Source organism: Manduca sexta, chromosome 20, assembly GCF_014839805.1.
Source record: "Manduca sexta isolate Smith_Timp_Sample1 chromosome 20, JHU_Msex_v1.0, whole genome shotgun sequence".
Classification (NCBI taxonomy): Eukaryota; Metazoa; Arthropoda; class Insecta; order Lepidoptera; family Sphingidae; genus Manduca; species Manduca sexta.
The window spans coordinates 6,665,536-6,687,119 of NC_051134.1; the positions used below are offsets into that span (position 1 = coordinate 6,665,536).

Sequence of the window (21,584 nt, forward strand, 5' to 3'; positions counted from 1 at the left end):
TAATAGTGGATACGTCAAGATTTCTACGAGAGTATTGGCAGTGGACACAAACTGGCATTTTCAAAACATATTTTTTCTACAATCTAAATTAAGATAGAACCAATTTGACACAGTGATTTAATCATAGTTGATATTGAACAACCACTAGTTTTGTTATTTTTATTTACTATATTAAAAGCTTAAAAAATGACCTCATGTATATTGATTCACAGAAAATTTCAGGCCGGTTGCCAATTTTACGCTTCAAATGTAATCATTATTCCTTCTGACATGGGTAACTACAAGAACTTAATCTACAAGAAAATAAAAAAAAAAAAAAAACGAATCTGGGGGATTTCACTGTTCTTTGACTTTTAAAAATTACTTATATCATTTTAACAGTGAGTGATAAAAGTCATGAGGAAATACATACCCTAGAATCTCCTAACGATTTTTTATAAGACTATAAAATATACCATCAAGCATTTGGCCAGTACTCTTGACAAGACACCAAGCAAATTGTAAAGTAAGTCCGTGTTCTGCAATCCAAAAATTCAATGCAAGGCCCATAGAATTATTTGACGAGAAAGCTAATAATATTTTTGACAGCCTGACAATAAAAATTAAATTATTATTCATCTAATTTACCTGGATATATCTAATAAAGCCCAAACTGCAAATAAATTTTAATCGCCAAAACAAACGCATTAAAACAACTGACATTACCTAAATGCGTCCGTTGCAAATTATAATCTGGACTTCGCAATTTGCATTTTAAACACGCCGAAACTGTCCGCTGATTTTAATTTATTCGTTTCATTAATTCTAATGAAATAATCAACAGTCAGGGCTCGAGCATTGCAAAAATTGTGCGGCAGTGTATTATTCACTGTACTAAACTTAGTAATTCAAATACTTGTTAGAATATTTTACTGTTCGCCTTGAAATGGCTCTATTAGAATTACATTGAGTACTGAATATTGTCGGTGTAACACTTAACCAATAAAATTTTAATTTTTGGTAGTAACTAATTAAATTTTATTAATTTTGTCCACTGCTAGCATTTTATATGCTTCTATATAGTTGGTAAATTGCTTTCGTTAACCAAGCAAAGCGATAAAGTTCGAATCATTTCCAAAATACCCAAGGAGAATAATCAGGTAGATTTTCGGACAAGGTTTTAATTGACCTTTAATTACCACCGCAATCAAAGGAAATTAAATTGGTGCATACATTTCATCAAAATATCGAACGTTTTCGGGGATTGAATGTGAAATCTCCATTGTGGCAGACTGTGCAATTATTATTTAATTTGGGTTAGAAAAAAACAAAAAACCAAAAACTATGGGCAAGGGTTAAGATTAACGAGTCGTAAAATTAACTTCTATGTCCAAATCTGGATCCGCCAAAATTTTATTTTATTCTTAATCATAAAAGTAAAATTGTTTTGTAACATTTACTGTGTTTTTGCTGTCTTGTCGACCTTTTTATAAAGTAGATATAACAATAAAAGTTTATTTAAGCTACAAATTCTTTTATACTTTTTATTTTCTTTTCTAAAACTGATTCACATTACAACTTTGCTATCTCTACAATTAGATTTGAGTCACCATTTTATCAAAGCTATGAACGTCTTTCAAATATCTTAACACAGGAAGTCGTTTTATTCCGAATCATAAACAAGAAATTTAAATCCACTACACTTGTCTGATTTATCTTTATTTTATATACAAGTATATTCCAACGTTACGGACGCTTCTGTTGAAATATGTTACGCCATTTTAAACACAGCTGGTTTATTTGTGACTCGTGATTGCCTGCGGATTTGTTTAAAGTTATGAGAGGTATAAAGTCATATTATTTATGCTGTTCAAAGTTTTGTGCAGTTTCTCTCGATCCAACGTGATTTACGAGCGTGTAGTGTGAATTGGATTACAACATGTTGCGCCAACAATCAAATGTCGCTCTGTCAGTTTGCTATCATAATTCACAGTTCTTTTTAGTCTAGACTGTAGGGTTACAGTCATTAGGGTTAAAGGTTACAATCTTTATTTTCAAAAATATATCGCATCATTAGTGATGTAAGCCATATAAATAAATATTGGAACTCCATGTTATATACTTGTCAAATAACACAAGAGAACATTTAATGAAATATACTCGAAATGTTACATAATGGCATGTACATAAAGTCGACGTTTGAGTGCTGGTTCCACTTCAATCAACCCCTCCAAAAAACTACAGAGTTTTTGTATGTAAATGTATGAATAAATCTGAATAACCGTTAAAACAGTGTTAAAACCTTTTTTCATAATTTATACAGCTGTAGCTGAATGATAATTACTGCAGTTAATATTAATTTTAACAGTTTATGGAGCAAGATGATGTCATGCTTTGTATGTTTGTAAGAGATTGGTAAGTTTTTCAAACAGTTATCTTTATATTTTTTGTGTCTGACTAATACCTAATTTTTTCACGACAAAAATAAATTGAATCATTTTGTTTGTACATTAAGGTGTGTGAGACAATCTTTAAAACAAATAATTGTTTTCAGAAAATTCTTTCATTAATAACTATTTATATTTTACCTGAACGCTATAAGGTACTTTATATCTCTCAATACCTCGAAAACAAAACCGAGTAAAAGTTAATTTATTATAAATATGAATATTACCTTCCGCCACATTCACATTCGGCGTACAAACCCAACACTCCATCTTGTTTGAAAGTACGGACGTATTTAATACACAGACACTCCTCGTTACAGTTTTATTATGCATTTTAATTTTTCGCCTCTCACTCGTAAACACGAGCGCGGGCGCAAACATCGTCGCGCATAAATTCCCGGCTGATTTCCGATGAAAATTAAATTTGAAATAAGACAAGAAATGTGCGAATTAAAGTTTAAATACGCGTGAAATAACACGAGGCCGATGGAGGGTATGAGAGACCATAAAAATTTCACCTTTTATACTGTGCTTTTGACTCGTCCAGTCTTTACCTTGAGCCGGTTGGTTTTATTGACTCGATTAAAGCGTGTCGAATTGGGCTGTTAAAACTACCGACGGGCACGCAATTAACGATGTAAGTGTCAATTATGAGTGAACCGATAATGAACTTTATAATTTAGACGTCAAAGTTGATATCGGTGAGGCGGAACGCGTGGTGGAAAAACGTTTCGTACGTGCAGCACCTTTGACGCTTGGGCGAGCGTTTTATACAATGATTGGCATTTAGCCGCGCGAAAAGCAACACCTCCGCGGCCATGACATGTCTTCTGATTGATTGTATAATTAATTTTGTTTTTTAAAATTCAAAACTCAGTCGGACGTGTAGACTGTCAATTAATTAGACAGCCCTTGATGAGGGTAACGTGTAGCGAGGTGTTCTGTCGCTTTTTTACACTGGTCATTAATGTGTTCACGTCAAACGTTGCGAGACTAGTTGACAGCTGTCACGTGCGAACGTTCATTATCTGTGCCCGCTTTTTTTTCTAATTTGTAGACACCGGTATCTATTTTGATCAGCTTTGATTTCGAGCGTTTATCAATTTGTTTTCGATAACAAATGGACTTGAAACATATTCGTTTACAGATACACATCTTTGTTATGGTTCGTGTAAATTATTGTTTTCAATATCTATTAGTTTTATTTTCATTATCTGACCGCAAATAATAAATATTCAAAGGTTAACAGAATATATCGGACTTATTATTCTGCAATTTGTAAAACACGAATCACGTCTTTGAATTATATTCTTACGCAATTAATCATTCATAGCTTAAACGTATTGCCAAATTAAATTAAATCCAAATATTTATTTATAAACATAAGTGGTCTATAGAGTTTAATAATATAAACATTGCGCAAGACCAATATGCTTTGCAGTTAAATCGCCGTACTAATATTTGAGCATGATTCCTACAATGAACTACACAATGTCAAAGCACTTAAAGAGAGGACATCCCATTATATTCAAAATGCGACAGTTTGTGAAAATGTTAGACCTAAATGCAAAAACCAAAAAATAGATTTAGATAAACTTCGGTACATAAATAAATCAATTTCTGGATGGATGGATGGAATGAATAAATGGAAGGTATTTTTTTTTCGGAAAAATTACAGCAAAATATTATAGAATAAACTCAAAGTAATGATATAAAACTATCATGTGTTCAACTTAAATCTCGAACTTCAGATAAAAACGAAAAAATTGTAATTATCGAACCAAAAAACGATCGAAATGATCTTTCGAATAAAAATGATGTCACATAGCAACACAAAGCAGTCATGCAATACTTTGTAATTCAAATATTGAGCAGCGTTGTTACTGTTTCAGAGCATACGTGGCGAGTATCAAACGACGGCTTGTTTTTTAGTCATTCAAAGAAATACTAAGCGTTATTATCACACACTCACGCCTTTTATCCTCGAAGGGGTAAACAGAAGCGCAACCAGTATACCCACTTGCCGCCGTGTGTTCCGTCACATGGCGTGATACGGGGCGAGCCTATCGCCATATCAAGCATAATAGATTTGATACTAAATAGAACTTTAGTAGCGAAACGTGTATCGCTATTTTTTCAACGATATTTTACTTAGCAGCCTATATTAAAACAAATCACAAATGAGTCCAAACCACAGCAATCTGAATAAAGCAGGTGTAATTCACAATCAAAGCTCACAAATTGAATCTGTTAGCTGACTCGACACAAACGTACCGCACAATGCCCGCCTTGCCTGTGTATAACCACCTTTCATTATCATCAATCATTTCTGAATGATCGGACGATGAATAGCTAGTGCTTGGTGCGAGTTATGAGAGAATAAAAAACATTTTTGGTACCGTTTCGTACGTCCGGATAATATTGGTAGGTGTAAATTAAAAAGATTTAAGTATCTTCATTTTGGTATTATAAATAAATTAATTGTACGAAAGTTTGTCCGTTCAGCGACGAATAATAATTGATTATACGGAAATATTTTAAGAGTTAAAAATGAATTTAATATACTTGAATTCCGGAAAATACTTGTTTTAAATAGTAAAAAAATTCACGCGTCAGAATAAAATTTCTAATCCGATAAACACGAAGAAAATCTTGTAAATCATATAGTATAAACAGAGGAATTGCGGGTAGGTAACATAACTATAAACAGATACATTTCAGAATGTAATATCGTCACTCAGTTTCAATGTACGATTATAAAACTCTTTATACCAGGTCACTCCATTCCCATATTATTAGAAATAAGTGTATACAGAAAGATATCCCCTCTCTTACGTCTGGCACCAATCGAGTCCCCATCCTCCCACTTGCCGCGGCCCGTCTTGTTTATCCAAACAATACCACAGGCAATTTGTCTTCGCCGCTCCTTAAATATTCCACTCATTGTCTTTGAGTAATTACGTTAATAAATTCCGCCACTCGAAAACCTTCGAGTACCTTCTGAAACTTCTCTTTTGTTTGTACAACATGTTTGATGATGATTTATTGCGTTGATCTCGCCACTGATCGTTTAAAATGGTTTTTTCGCCTTTGTTCTTCGTGGAAGATGATTAATTATATTTGTTAAGTATATCGTACCCGGTATTTCGACCTCCGTCGTTGCGTTCGGAAGAGGTCGATGCATGATGAAACCTAAACTGAAACAATTAACTATTATTATATGAAGACGTGTCCACGTTCATAACTATGTGTCATAAAAAACATAAAGTAAAGAAGTAGTCATGTCTCGACTGATGACAACCGGTTACGGCATTAATGATGATGTTCTATAATCCGTTAGAAGTTGACATTATACTGTCACACAAAGAGAAGCAGTCATTAACACCCGCAGCCATACATCATCACACGACACGTTACTTGTCACATCATTGTCTACAAAGCAGAAATCGACAAGTAATCATCAACGATAATTCATAATGTCCGTCTGAAGATAATTTAAAAAATAACTCCTCATTATAGAACGTTAATAAAACAAAATAACACAAAATTGAACTCCACAACACTGTTGTTCTACACCAATTAACGCGGCGCAATGATACAGCAGTGTCCAGACAGGCCGTAAACCGCGCCGTGACTTGAGAACACCACAATAAACCCCCTGATTATGATTAAAACTAAATAGAAACCTTTAATGAATAAGTGGATGATATTTGAGATTGGACTACGACGGTCGGCGCCGCGGCAAATGTTGATGGACAAAGTTATATTAACCATAGTAGTAAAGCAAAATAGACTCAAATACAAAGTAAGAGAGGTGGAGATGAAGGCAAATGTGAATATGCAAGTCAGTAAGCGAAGCCGACAGCCGTCAATCAAAAGGTAAAAACCGGTAGCCGTCGACTCAGACGTGAAGATTACAGGCGACGTGGAGTAGTCTCGCACTGGTACAGTTATTGGATGCGATCGTAATTGTCGTTGCGTCATTTTATATTTTACTGCAAGTTACTTGATCATGCTCATGTAGCTTTATTTGTTGATGGCGTTGAAACTGTTGTGTGAAATTAATCTCCGACTCGTTTGATAAGTCTTATTAACTTTGACAATGTTCATAACAATATCTTTTTGGTAGATTGGTCTTGATTTGAAATTAACATCTGGAAGTATGATAAATAAAATCTACTTTCAAATTAGTTTGCACGACAAAGATAGCTTTGTAGATTTATCAGGGGCAAGCATTCACAACTTTTACATTCAGCATTCAGTTGAAACGGTTAATTATTTCCGCCACAATGACATTGTTACCATGAACTCAACAAAACCACGAATAAAAACCAATATAACGATATAATTAAAGTAGAAAAACACAAAAGCGAGACTCCAAAGATTCCGGTAGCCAATATTTATCAACAAGCCCCGGTACAAATCAACATCACAAACTATTATAGTCCAAGTGACGCGTAACAAAAAGATTTTTAAATAAATTGCTTCGGGGCCGGCACAAAAACCGACCACACTCAACAATGAAAGGATCCGTAGTTTCTAAACATTATGATGAATTCACAAAGGGGCCGACTGAGGCTATTTGATATGTCCGTGGTGAGATTTCTAGAAAGGGTGCCTTTCTTAGACGTGATTATTTTCTTCTTTTTTATAGTGGAAGCTAGGTGGGCTCTTTAAAGATGTGTTGACGGGGACCCTTCTCAATCGTTTTTATGTATTGACCAAACGTGTGATTTTAATATACATCTATTTCCATACAATACGAAACTTGTTTCTACAGTTATAAAATTTGAGTAAAAACGAATTTCGTGCTGTTCGCAGATTCATAACGATGCGACCTCGAGATGACTTTCTAAACATTTAACAACTTAATTATTAAGATTGTTTTGCCAAAACCTGTACGCTAAACGTATCTCAAAACATTCATATAATTTATAAAACACCTCTTTATTTACGATACCATGTATATAATATATATTTTATATTTATTAATGATCATAAAAAACGCCATTAATTAAGTTTAAATTAACTTATCAGTGACCTATACTTTTGTTATTTTTTCTTTCGGCAATAAATTAAAATGTCAATCTTGTAAGTGCTGTTGCAAAAAATTTTTATGAACGTACAAAGCAGCTGAAGGTCAATACGTTGAAAAACTCTTGGAAATAAATGAGATGCACTTACGTCTTGTCACTAACTACTATGTCGTCATATTGGAGGCAGTGGGGTGACAAAAAATTGACGAGAGAAAATATCGTAGACATATTATAACGATGGACTGATATAAATTTGATTACATTGACGCTTTAATTCTTTGATGAAGTAGCTTTACACTTCTTACATATTTTTTTTTATTCAGACACGATACATTGACCCCACTTTACCTGTTGGTAAGCGGAGAGGGGTTAAATAGATATAGATGTCGACTGACTAGAGATGCGTCTTCCTCAACAGTCGACACGATTATGTCGGCCTGTTGGATCCGAATGTACACAGGCTGATCCCGGAACACGACACACTTACGTGGGTTACTATGGCGGGTTTTATCAACTTGTGTACGGTGGTCGCTATGCGGGCGGATATAAAATATATCCTACCACCAATAATATCTTCACCTTTTTGGAAATATTTGTGTCTACATTCTTTATTTAAAAGTTTATTTTTTATGTAATTCAATGGCACTAGAAGTATTATCTATTCTCTAGTTTTGAGCGTTGATATGAATTAAAGCCTATTTCCTTTCTGCAGTCTATTTTATGATGTAGATACTAATATGGCGAAATATTATTATAAGTTCTTCATATGGAGTTATATAATAACTGACTTATTAAAAAACGGGATATCTATAGTCTGTATTTATATTTTCTATACATATTATAAAACAAAGTGCTATTTTCTGTCTATCTGTATGTTACAGATTTTCTCAAAATCTACGGAATTGATTTGTATAATTTTGTATGGAGAGTTTAACACCGCGGGAAGATTATAGGCTACTTTCTATCCTGGCAAAATATATAGCGGGATTTTTATCCCGGAAATCTCCTAAACGCCAGTGAAGCCGCGAGCAAAATCTAGTATAGCTAAAATATTCATATACATAATTTAGATAATGTCCAAAATAAAAGACTCCAATTAGAAAATATTTTACTTATAAATAATTACATTATATGCTTGGCATAATTTATAATCTCACTTACTTCTTAAGCCTACAGCGATCTGCAAACGGGCGGTTCCACACCTAAGCTTGTATTTAATAAAATATCAAAGAACAGTTATTTGACAAAATATTTTCATTAAACCATGACCCTCGACCTCTAATGGTCAGTTAACCGCTCAATCCGACTCGCGATTTATTAAAACAAATTGATTTAATGCGTGACGTTAGAAACGTGATTTAACTTTTACAAAAACATGCAATGATTTTTTTAGATCAGACATGGTTCAATTGATATACAATAGTCTGATGTTTATGATTATATTAATTAAAGATAAGGTTAGTGGGCCCTATTTTATCTACGGGGGCATATAAATAGGTGATTTTTTGACCCATACGGCTATCGAAGCTGTCCTTCGAATAGATCACTCGTGATTGCAAAAAGACGGATTCGCGCTTATAGACGGAATAGGGCCTCCCTGATCTTATATTTAATAATCAACACTGATTGATGATTTTTTTAGTGTAAAAGATTACTATACTATTACCTAAAACCGTATGTAGTTTATGTATAGTTAATAAGCATTTATGTAGACAAACACATATAATTATCAGGTTTGTGTTATATTTGGAAATAAGGAAAAAACATTCCACAAAACACATGAAAACAAAATAAACTCTCATATTTTATTTCATTGTTTTTGCATAGAATAAACATTTGCATCTTTTGTTTGTTCTTGAATAATTTCAAGTCAACTGAAAGTCTACGCTCTAAGGAAATATACATAATACGTCCAAGTCGAAAGGCATGCGTATAAATCTACGTCAATTTTGATGCATCACGTCTAAATCTTCCATCAGCAAACAATGTGCCGCCTTATCTCGCATTTAGTTGGGAAAAAATATAGGCGATACCGCTTCTGTATATTGAATGGGCATTCCAAAGCATCTCGTAATGTATGATTCAAATAATCATGAAATTAGATTGAAATTTGATGGTAGTTAAAATAATATTTAATATTAACATAATTGCTATGTTAAGGTTTTCGAATTACCAGGACTAATAACAAGGTTAAAAATAATTGTAACTGTTATACTTCAATTTTAACTACAAATTTTTACATAGGATATTTTTTTTAAGAGTTACAAATAAAATTTCGCAGAAACCGTAGATCTTAAAATAAAATTGTAACAGGCTGATGTTCTGCCATTGTAGATATTGAAGAAAAACCAACATCGAGGTCTTTATTAGAGAAACAGAACCCATAACAACAACAGTTTTTAGATTTGTCTGTCTGTATGTTTGAACATGCATCACCCAAAAACTATTGCATAGAATAAAATGCAGTCTTAACCAATTTATTGCTAGAGGTTTAACTTAACATTTAGGCTACATTTTATCTTTGTGAATTTATCGTTCGCTTTAACGGTGAAGGAAAACATCGTGAGGAAACCTGCACATCTGAGAAGTTCTCTATAGGAATTTCGAAGGTGTGTGAAGTCTACCAATCCGCACTAGGCCAGCGTGGTGGACTAAGGCCTAATCCCTCTCAGTAGTGGAGGAGGCCCGTGCTCAGCAGTGGGCAAGTATATAATACAGGGCTGATATTATTATTATTATTATTATCCCAGGAAGTTATAAACCGTAATTTTTATGCCGGAAAAACTGTTTTGGAGCTGCAAGCAAACGCTAATAATCTAATCGGTTCGATTTTAATACGGTTTCTTTTGAATCCTTTTCATCCCATTTTACGATGTTTCTAAAATACCAGTCAGCAGTGTAACAGATAAACAGTGATCGTAGTAACGAGCGTAATGAGTCGCTCCGAGAAAGACATTCGCAACAATAGCGAATAAATTTCAAACTTAATTTTATTTATCGGCGATTGCGAAACAATGAGTTTTGTTGCATTTCTGTCGCGGCTGGTTACTGGCTTCTAAGATTTGTGGTAGTTGAAGGCATGAGAATTTGTAATCAGTTGGTGTGGTAAGCATGTTAATTTAGGTAACATTTTTTAGTTCAATTAACTTCTTATGTTTACGCAAATGTTAGACATTAAAATTAAACTGTTTTTCGGGTTTCATCGCAGGCTTTATATTTAAATTTTCTCCCTACGTTTCGAAAACGTTGCCGCCTTTGAATTTTGATAACAAAAGATAGATGAAATGAAACGAAGAACGCAAAATTTATTTTACATTAAAACACGTTAATGTTATTAAAAGGCCACAATGTGATGATAATTGGCCAGTCACTTATTTACACCGAATTTAAACAATTTATTGACATTATTTATTTAAAAAAGATATTAATTAATGGGTAAGTGACATAGGCGACCTCCTCAAAAAAGCCGTTTCCTGCAAACATTTTATTACGGAGTCACACAGAACGAACCTTGTGCAGAAGTTATATAACATCAATAGACCAATAGTTTGACATAAGCCACATATCTTAAAATATTACATTATATTGTGCAAGTTAATTCACAATTCATCAATAATACTGATCAGGTATGCGACGTTCACAAATCAATCAATTACAATTCAATCGTTGATTGCATCGGTTATGTTGGACAATGTCTATAGAACATCAAGGTTATATTGTAGAATTGTCTGGAGGTTGACATATAAAATGTTGTGATATACATATATTTATATCAGCCCTGTATAATACACTGTCTCACTGCTCGTTACGGGTCTCTTCTACTATTGAAAGGGATTAGGCCTCAGTTCACCACGCTGGCCTAGTACGGATTGGTAGACTTAACATACCCTCGAAATTCTTATACAGAACTTCTCAGGTATACAAGATTTTGTTATTATTGCTTCACCTACATAAGTATCTTAGCTAATATCCTTTTTTGGATTGTTAGAATTGTTTGAATATCAAATTTGTTTCAGTAGTTTAGACTGCAGCCAAAAACAAAACAGATAAATTTATTTCCAGATTCATATCATCATCATCATCATCAGCCACAGGATGTCCACTGCTGAACATGGACCTCCCTCAAAGATATCCAGATCGACCTATTGGAATCGGCCAGATTCATATTAGTACAAATAATTACGGCGATAGCCTAGTTGGTTGTGGAACGGACTGCCGAGACGAATGTCTGCAGGTTCAAATCCCAAGGGCACACACCTCTGACTTTTCCAAAAAAAATTATGTGTGTATTCTTTGTGAATTATCGCTTGCTTTAACGTTGAAGGAAAACATCGTGAGGAAACCTGCACACCTGAGAAATTCTTTATAGGAATTTTCGAGGGTGTATGAGTCTACCAATCCGCACTGAGCCAGCGTAGCGGACTAAGGCCTAATCTGTCTCAGTCTTGGGGAGGAGGCCCGTGCCCAACAGTGGGACAGTATATTATAATACAGGGCTGATATTATACATATGTTATATATACCAATAATTTATTTATTTATAACATTCCTTGTCAAAAATACGCCATGCATTTTATTGAAAACAATATTCTATTTTAGATAATGTAAACTAACATTACTGTTGCTACTGTTTCTTGCTACAGGAAGACGTGGCAAATGCAATCAGGCAAGCAACTTGCCTCGTTAATTAATGCTTCAAAACTCTTAATAATTATAGTAATCATTTTTCATGTAATTTGATTTGAATTGTAGTGCCATTATTTGACTCGAGAAGATTAACCGCAATTTGTTTTATTGGCATATAATTAAGTTTTGAAATAAAATATAATTGCATTTGTAATTAAAGACAATTTAAAGTTTTGCAATATCTCCAACAAAGAATTTCGAATTAAGTTTTTATCGGTAGCAAAATTGTTTTCCGGTACCGGGAATCGAACCCGAGCCTCTTGGGTGAGAGCCAGGTATCCTAGCCACTAGACCATACCGGATTTGAGAAGATTGGCCAAATTATCAAAAATCTGAACTAACAATGTATAATTTTTGCTAATGTTTAGTGGATTTGGATTCTCTTTTAATGAAATATATTATCCTAAACAGGAGAAAAAAATATTTTATAAAAAAAAGTCTGATTTCCGCTGTTATTCATTCATCCCATTTTGTCACATTTAATATACTATCAGAACCAGATATGACTTTTAGCTAAAAAGAACCAACAAGAAACTCAGTGCAGCAACCGACAATGTTATCCATAGCTTCCTAACTTGCTGTAAACCTGGTTACTAATTAAGAGAGTACGGCGATTGTTCGAAGGCTTTGGTACTTAGTTTTAACCACTACAGACAGTAATAAAATCTATTTTGTAAATAATCAGGTCCTTTAAATCTTTATTCAAATTAAAATTTCAAAAATAGAACAAAATGCATCGTTAACATTCAAAAAAGAATCATTCGGAATTCGAAATTCAAATCAAATACGTCCGTTTGTTAAATACGCGACTTATTATATGGTAAGCAGCGCCATTAGCATGTCTGGCTGCACCGCGAGCCTGTCTCCGCCGACGGCTGTCGATCAACGTCACTCAATCGGCGTCGACGGTTGCCGACTTACGCCGACAACGGCCGACGTTTGCCGACGTGCGCCGACAGTTGACGATCTCTGCCCGATGTTTATCCCGTCGGAGCGATTGTCTCTCCTTAAACGGCAGCTGGGCCCTTTGTTTGATGTGACAATGTGATTTTTTTTAAATGCCTCATGTAAATGGTAATTATCATAAATGCGGTCTGTGATGGAAATGTGAGGGTTAGATGTATCTTTGAGACGTGAGTTGGTCGAATAATTGGGCTCGGTGTTCTTCTGAAGTTCGCTTTGTTAGTCCGACGGAATTGAGTCTAATGTTTTTGACGGGGACAGTCGAAAACAATAAAATGTGATTGCCGTACCAAAAATAATTTGATCTTTGAAAAATACATTGCGATGTTATATAAAACGCAAACTTACCCCCAGAAGATGTTACAGGAATGTACTAATCTATCAACTATTCGTCAAACCCATTTTAATTTTCGGAGTCCGCAAATATGTTGCCATATCAAGCATAAGTTTAAATACCAAGCACATGTATTTTCTCAATAGATAAACTGACATCAAAGGACAGGCCAGCGTGAGATTTCACAGCCCTACACCATAACGCAATAAAGTTTTAAATAACAATAAAACTGCAAGTTAACTCTTTATCCCATCACCGTTACACTTCGTCTAATACTTATCATAAATTCTTGAAGCATGAATTGAATCCCTTCAAATAATAAATAAAAAATATATTAAATTACTCGTCATGCCAATTTATGCAGCAAAATAGAGCGTTGTCTATTGTCAAGTTTTTACAATAGTTTTTGCACAACCCACTAAATTATACACTTCAACGATCTTTTTATTCTTTTTAATCTCTTCATAGATTCACATCAATTCTGATTCCTTTGTGTCGTGCGATTTATTTTGATTTTATCTTTTAAGTCAGTATTCACGGCCTATTTTCACACTCGATCGGATTAGAAAACTTATCGGTGCCTTTTATATTATTTTATTGTACCGTATTTTTTTTATTTTGCAAAACCCTATTTGTAAAGTATTTAATTTACTATCAATAAAAAGCATTCTACGTGATACCAATTTGTTTGAGCTCAATAAATAAAGATTATTTTTCAATTGATTCAATAGGTGATCCTAAACTTACAAATAATAATTAATTTTACAGTTTTCTTTTATATGTTATATTAAATTTTAATGTAAACATATTTTTTTTATGTAAATAACTTAAATCAGAAAAGTTCACATTATACATTCGAACGTCTACAAATAACATGACCTGTTATGCGAAACTTCAATAACCATTAACGCTACAAAATTATGACATATAAAGAAATAAATAAGACAAATTATATTCCACGTAAATAACACGACCTCTCACAGGAACACAGGAACAAAGGCACTTCCAATCACCAAACCCGATTCGCATATTTTTTACCCGAATTAACAAAGCAAATGAATTCCCCGTACGTTGCGCGTATGAGCGCGTATATCACAATAGGTGTGACAGGCGGATTTGTATGCACCGCGTGTGTTGCGCGTGCGTGCTCGAGCAAATTTTTATGTTACGCTTCTGAGAAGGCCTGGATGGGTGGCCCAGCTTTGATGAGGTTAACGTCTTTTGGACAAGTTGGTGGTAACATTTTTGAGGCATTTCATTTGCGTTAGGAGTGCTAATGTCTCTTTATGTGTAGTCAAATATCTTTTTATGAATGGTGCTTAATATGTGATGGGTCTACTGGGAAGAAAAAAGAGGGAGGCATGAAACAATCTAAAAATGTATTCAAATTAAATAGATGTAAATTGTTAAGATGATATTTTATTTGTCTTTGAATGGAATTGGATTGTGTTTTTTGACGCTTTGAGTAAGTCCGGTATGGTCTAGTGGCTAGGATACCTGGCTCTCACCCAGGAGGCTCGGGTTCGATTCCCGGTACCGGAATATTTTTGTTACTCGAATCATTAATTCTGTTTAATTTAAAGTTTCAATTTATTTAAAAGCTGTGATGGTACAAAGCGCAGTAATCTTATGACAGTGACAAAAAATCTTCATAATTGATTCCAACTGCTAAGGTAACAATACTGCTACTAAGAAACATGTTTAGATCTGAAATAAACTGAACATAATCAGCTGTAAATCCCTGCAGTGTGCACTCGAACTAATCCCACAACAATGGGACGTAAACCCATTGTCACGGAGAGAACTTGTCAACCGTCTATCAACCGGTAGCGATGTGTGACTTTATTTGGGTTTTTGTGTTTTTTTGGCAGGGCAAAGAGGACTTTGGACCTTATCTTTACTGTAATTTAGTTCAAATATAATGTTTAAATAGTTCAAGTTTCCCTTACTGGATCGATTCCGGTCTAGTTTATATCAAGCGACGACTCTTGCTTGATGTGCTTTGATGAGATATTCACCATGGGTATGATGGAATTAATTGAACAATTTATGGACTGCCTCGGTAGCATAGTTTGATAAGATTACGCCTACAAGGCTGAGGTCACAAGTTTAATGCCCAGGTTGGGTAAATTGATTTTGGGTTTTTCTACCTAGTATCAGCGATATGGTGATAATCTCGCCACCTAATAATTCGTGTAACGGAATACTTACGGCGGAGTGTGGGTGCATCATTTGCGCCTCTGCTTACCTCTTCAGAAATACAAGGCGTGAATGTATATGTGCGTCTGCGTGTAAACAATATATAAAAACCGTTTCAATCGAAAATAGGGCGATGTGGTAAGTGTGTACAAAAATTATAGCTTCAGTAAGCATACCAAAAATACTACCAAATAGAACTCTCAAATTTGGAAGCCAAATCTGTTCTAGAGGACAACTTGAGATAGAAGGCATCAGAAAGAAATATAAATACAACAAAATCACACCCCAACTACCGCGGCTTCGGCCGTGACGGTTGTGTCAAAATAGCCGGTTGTTTGCATACTTCACGCCCTTTGTACTTCCCAGAAGGGCTGACGAACGTAACGCGTTCTGTGAAAACATGTGAATGGAATATTTATGTAGGCTAATCGTGTACTTAAATATGTAAGGATAAGGGTTATAATGCGGTATTTAAAACCCGTTTATCCATTTACAAATGTAAACATGTATTGTTTTTTTTGGGATCTGTTAATTTAGCAAATGGCAAAATGCTACATACATGTAATAAAACAAAGTCTCCTTTTCCGTCTGTCTGTATGTTATCAATTTTCTCAAAATCTACTGAACGATTTTTTATAAAATGTGGTATGAAGATAGTTTAAGATCCTGGAAAGGTTATAGGTTCTGTCCTGGGAAAATATAAAGCGAGACTTTTATAATGGAAAACTCCTTCACGCGGGCGAAGGCGCGAGCAAAAGTTAGTTATAGTATATACCTTGGGAGACTTAATTAAACATACACAATACATTTTTATGGCATTTATCATTAAAATTTGAATAAATATTCCAAAGATTGATTTACAATAAATATACATGTCATATTAATATTTACTTTCAGCAATATAGCGATACAGTTTTAAGCTTAAATTCTGTAAATTGCGAATCAATAACGCATCAAAACATTTGCCTTTAGCAAACAAAGGCGGGACACAAATGATCCAGAAAATAACATATCAAAAATGGTAATAACGCAGCGTCACGTCGGATCACGGCAAATTGGGACATCACGTCGTGTAAACACGCGCGTCACGTCACGCGGTGATGTTTATTCAAATTATTCCACATCCTCATCCTCATCCTCATCCGTACGGCTAGGGTTGGCAACTGTTCAAATAAATTTACACCGAAAAATTTCTTTAGAAAATGTAGGTAATTGCTCAATACGGTACCATAGAAAGTTAAAATATTAGCATTATTAGTTTCTGTAATCATACTCTGTTACGGTCCTTCCAGAAACCATTAAGTGGATCTATAGAGTCAAAGATTTGTGGTGAAGCATTTAAACTTTCATTAATGTTATTTACTCGTAACTTTTACGCATTTCTCTGTATGCATTTTCAGTGTTTGAATTTAATATTATTTTAAAATCTACCATATCCTTAATAATTATTTTTTTTAAATAACTATCTGTGCCCACGTCTTAGCCCGCGTTGAATTCAGAGTATCACAAAGTTTTTCTCACGTAAATCCTTACCCGCGAAATTTTTACAACCACGCGTCCTGAACAGTATGCGTTATATTTCAGTAAATTTACATAAAACCGTAATGTACTATAAACCTAAACCTTCCTCAAGAATTGCACTATCTTTTAGTAAAAACCGTACAAAAATCCGCCCAATAGATTTTGAGAAAATCGATCACATACAGAGAGCTTTTTTATGTATAGATGTTTATTTTTTCGTCTGGTCAATAGTGTTGTACGATAACCAACCCTGCGGCTCTCTCGTTACTGGCTGTATGAATGTTTCATGCACACGCCCCCACCTGATTCGGTAATTTCACTTTGTGACACCAGCGGAATGAGATTATATGATTTTGACACGAACATTGTTCCTGTCCGAAATAATTGATTATTATAATGCGTCATATTTATAATTTATAGAACATTATATAAGCGTTATTGCATTGCGTGCGGTACGACTACTGCTTTAAGGTCGGGTTCGATTCCCTGGTTTGGAATTTGTGGCAATATCACATCATGGGATATTACACGTGCATGGCTTAATGAACCCACTGTACCTGATGGTAAGTGGATTGGGATCCAATAGAATGTCGACTGACGAGAGATGATTTCCTTTCGACAGTCGACACAATCATGCCGGCCTGCTGGAACGGAATATACACAGACTGATCTGGGAACGCGACATACGTGAGCTACTATGGCGGGTTTTAACATCTTGTGTACGGTGGTCACTATCCGGACGGATATAAAATATCCTACCAGCAATATCTCAGCGTGCCGGCAGTGAAGTATTTCGTAATACCTTGTAATCAAAGGCTCTATTTGCGTTCCTACTGCTTATAGGCTCACGGTTATCAGGCAAGTGGCATGTTTGCCTCGCCATTCAATTATAATACAACTAGCTTTTGCCCGCGGCTCCGCCCGCGTTATAAAGTATTTCAGGCTAAAGTTTTCCGTTATAAAAGTAGTAATTTCCCGGGAGCCTATGTTCTTCCCAGGGTCTCAAACTGTCTCCATACCAAATTTCATCTTAATACGTTGGGTAGTTTTTGAGTTTAACACGTTCAGGCGTCTGCCTCTGCCATCTGTCTAGATGCAGCGGGGGACTTTGTTTTATAATATATTTTTTAGAACTTTTTAAGAGGAACAATCCCGGCATATATCATTGTTGCATAACTTTAAGCGTTTACGCAGCGCACGCAACGGAAGCTCTTAAAACTAATAATTTTTCCCCGTTTTTGCAACATGTTTCATTACTGCTCCGCTCCTATTGGTCATAGCGTGATAATATATAGCCTATAGCACTCCGGGATCAAAGGGCTATCCAACACAAAAATATTTTTTCCGTTCAAACCGGTAGTTCCTTAGATTAGCCATTACTGCTCCGCTTCTATTGGTTATAGCGTAATGATATATAGCCTATAGCGCTCCACAAATAATGGGCTATCCAACACAAAACAAATTTTTCAGTTTGGACCGGTAGTTCCTGAGATTAGCCATTACTGCTCCGCTCCTATTGGTCATAGCGTGATGATATATAACTTTGAGCACTCCACGAATAAAGGGCTATCCAATGCAAAAAAAATTTTTCAGTTTGGACCGGTAGTTCCTGAGATTAGCCATTACTGCTCCGCTCCTATTGGGTATAGCGTGATGATATATAGCCTATAGCACTCCACGAACAAAGGGCTATCCAACGCAAAAATATTTTTTCAGTTTGGACCGGTAGTTCCTGATATTAGCCATTACTGCTCCGCTCCTATTGGTCATAGCGTGATGATATATAACTTTGAGCACTCCACGAATAAAGGGCTATCCAATGCAAAAAAAATTTTTCAGTTTGGACCGGTAGTTCCTGAGATTAGCCATTACTGCTCCGCTCCTATTGGGTATAGCGTGATGATATATAGCCTATAGCACTCCACGAACAAAGGGCTATCCAACGCAAAAATATTTTTTCAGTTTGGACCGGTAGTTCCTGATATTAGCCATTACTGCTCCGCTCCTATTGGGTATAGCGTGATGATATATAGCCTATAGCACTCCACGAACAAAGGGCTATCCAACGCAAAAAGAATTTTTCAGTTTGGACTGGTAGTTCCTGAGATTAGCGCGTTCAAACAAACAAACAAACAAACTCTTCAGCTTTATATAATAGTATAGATATAGATTAAATAAAATGCTAGTGTAAGGAGTACGCGGGGGTAACCATTCATTGAAATACGGAATTACATAATCTGTTTGTTGTACTCAACGGTTGTACATAGAGTATTGTTAGTCTAGCGCAACTGACTCTTATATTCTACACATACAGGTAAACTACACCGGTACAGTCGCATACAACCGCTACACTAGTGTAGTGCTATCACACTAATTGCTTCTTTAAAAAAATACCCCCAATATATAGTTGTAATGCATAGAATTAAAAGCTCAATCCTCATATCTTGTTTACAAGTCTTTCGTTTGACGGTGGTCGCAGCCTTCAGGTATTTGCTGAGTAAATGTTTAATAAGTTAATGTGGTAAACACACGGTATCGCTTGCCACGTTTCACCGAATCTTTTATTGCCTTAGAGTCTTTGTGTAGAATCCATTAGTCACTTGAGGCTTGGGAGTAGTTCTTTACTCGAGGACATGGGTTTGAGTTTTATAGCAGAAAGGGAATCAAGTAAGCTATGATAGCCTAGTCGGTTGTAGAGTAGACTGCTGAGACAAATGTTCGCAGGTTCAAAACCCAAGGCCACACACCTCTGACTTTAAGAAAATCGTTTCTGTATTCTATGTGCGTTATCGCTTGCTTTAACGGTGAAGTGAAACATCGTGAGGAAACCTGCATACCTTAGAAGTTGTTTAAAATAATTTTGAGAGTATGTTAAGTCTACCAATCCGCACTAGGCTAGCGTAGTGGACTAAGGCCTAATCCCTCTCAGTAGTAGAAGAGGCCCGTATGCAGCAGAGGGAAGAGAAGAGTTTGTTTATTTCAACGTGCAATTAATTAGTCTCTGGCACAACTAAACTGATTTTGAAGTATTTTTTCCCTAAGAAGAAACCTCATTATTTCTGAATGCTAAAAGCTAATTTTATATTAAATATTTTATTTAAATATTTGTACCGAAAAACGATGACATGATGATGAATGATAAAAGAAGGGAAAATACGTATTAAATTTAATGTATGGTCTATATTCTGTTAATGTTTACTCATGACTCGCATAGGACAATAGCCTAGTGTGGGCGTCACTGTTAACTATTATAACTTGTCTAAAATGTTCTTTTGGTAAATAAATATATTTAATTTCATATTCTCATTATTTAAGGGAAGATGAAAACGAACTCCGACCATTTTTATTTATTTATAATTATTTCGATCATCAGACGGCAACTCAGAATGAACAGCGCCGGAGGTTGTCAAAGTTATCTCGCGAAGTCGCGGCAGGTAATGCAAGAAAAGCCTCGTTAATACGTAATGTTCGTATGTTTGTCGGGCCTTGTCGGCTGCCATCTTACAACCAAAACAACTGGCGGTCACGTGGGCGACTACGTCACGACTCTTCCACAGGAAGTTTAGACCAAAAAAACTTCTGTTAAAAGATGTCCCTGTCCTTAGACCACTTTAATACGCGCCTCGAAGTTAGTGTTTTGTTTTTTGAAGCATATGTTGATAATCTCTAGTACTAGGCTTATTCTATAGATGTTATGACATCAAATTTGTAATTAAAACTTAACGTAATTTTTAACGTGGATATCTGGCGCATAGAAGCAATTGCGATAACTGATGTTACTTAAATTTTATACCTGTTTTAATTTATTTTTATTTTACAAAGGAAATGCAATGTTGCAATATTCATATTTCATGGATATAAGTTATTTGACTCTGACAATTTCTTGACAGCATGAATGAGTATGTTGAGAATTGTTTTAATGAATATTTAAACAATAAATATGTGGTTTTAAATGTATGATTGAAAATATAATATATTATTATTGTGCGATAATACACAATACTATTAATTTATTAATATGTGGTGACCCTAATGATCATCGATCTCTATCGTTTATCAAAACCTAAATATCACAAGAATTACGATTAATGAAGATCTTTAAATATCTAATATATAAATTTAGTGCATAGTGGACAAGGCCGGAAACCCTCAGAAGTAGAGGAGGTAAGTGTTCAACGCTGTATGTAAAATAGCTAGTATAATTATTATTTTATTATCAATGTAACCTCAATGAGTGTGATAACGGAATGGCAATGACTAATATGTATAGAGGAAATCGCTCAACCTCACATTTAGGGTTGGCAGTAACGTCAATTTTATTTAGTATAATATTTATTTCTAAATTAATAATACCTTTGTGAATTATCGCTTGCTTATACGATCAAGGGAAACATTAAATAGAAACCTGCATTCTTTGAA

General features: G+C 34.9%; 2 non-coding genes across 2 annotated transcripts; one reads left to right on the forward strand and one right to left on the reverse strand.

The window, feature by feature from the left end:
- Positions 1–12,378: 12,378 nt before the first annotated feature.
- On the reverse strand, positions 12,379–12,450 carry Trnae-cuc. Its single transcript has one exon. It is a non-coding gene; the product is annotated as a tRNA-Glu (tRNA).
- Positions 12,451–14,915: 2,465 nt separating this feature from the next.
- On the forward strand, positions 14,916–14,987 carry Trnae-cuc. Its single transcript has one exon. It is a non-coding gene; the product is annotated as a tRNA-Glu (tRNA).
- Positions 14,988–21,584: the final 6,597 nt, after the last annotated feature.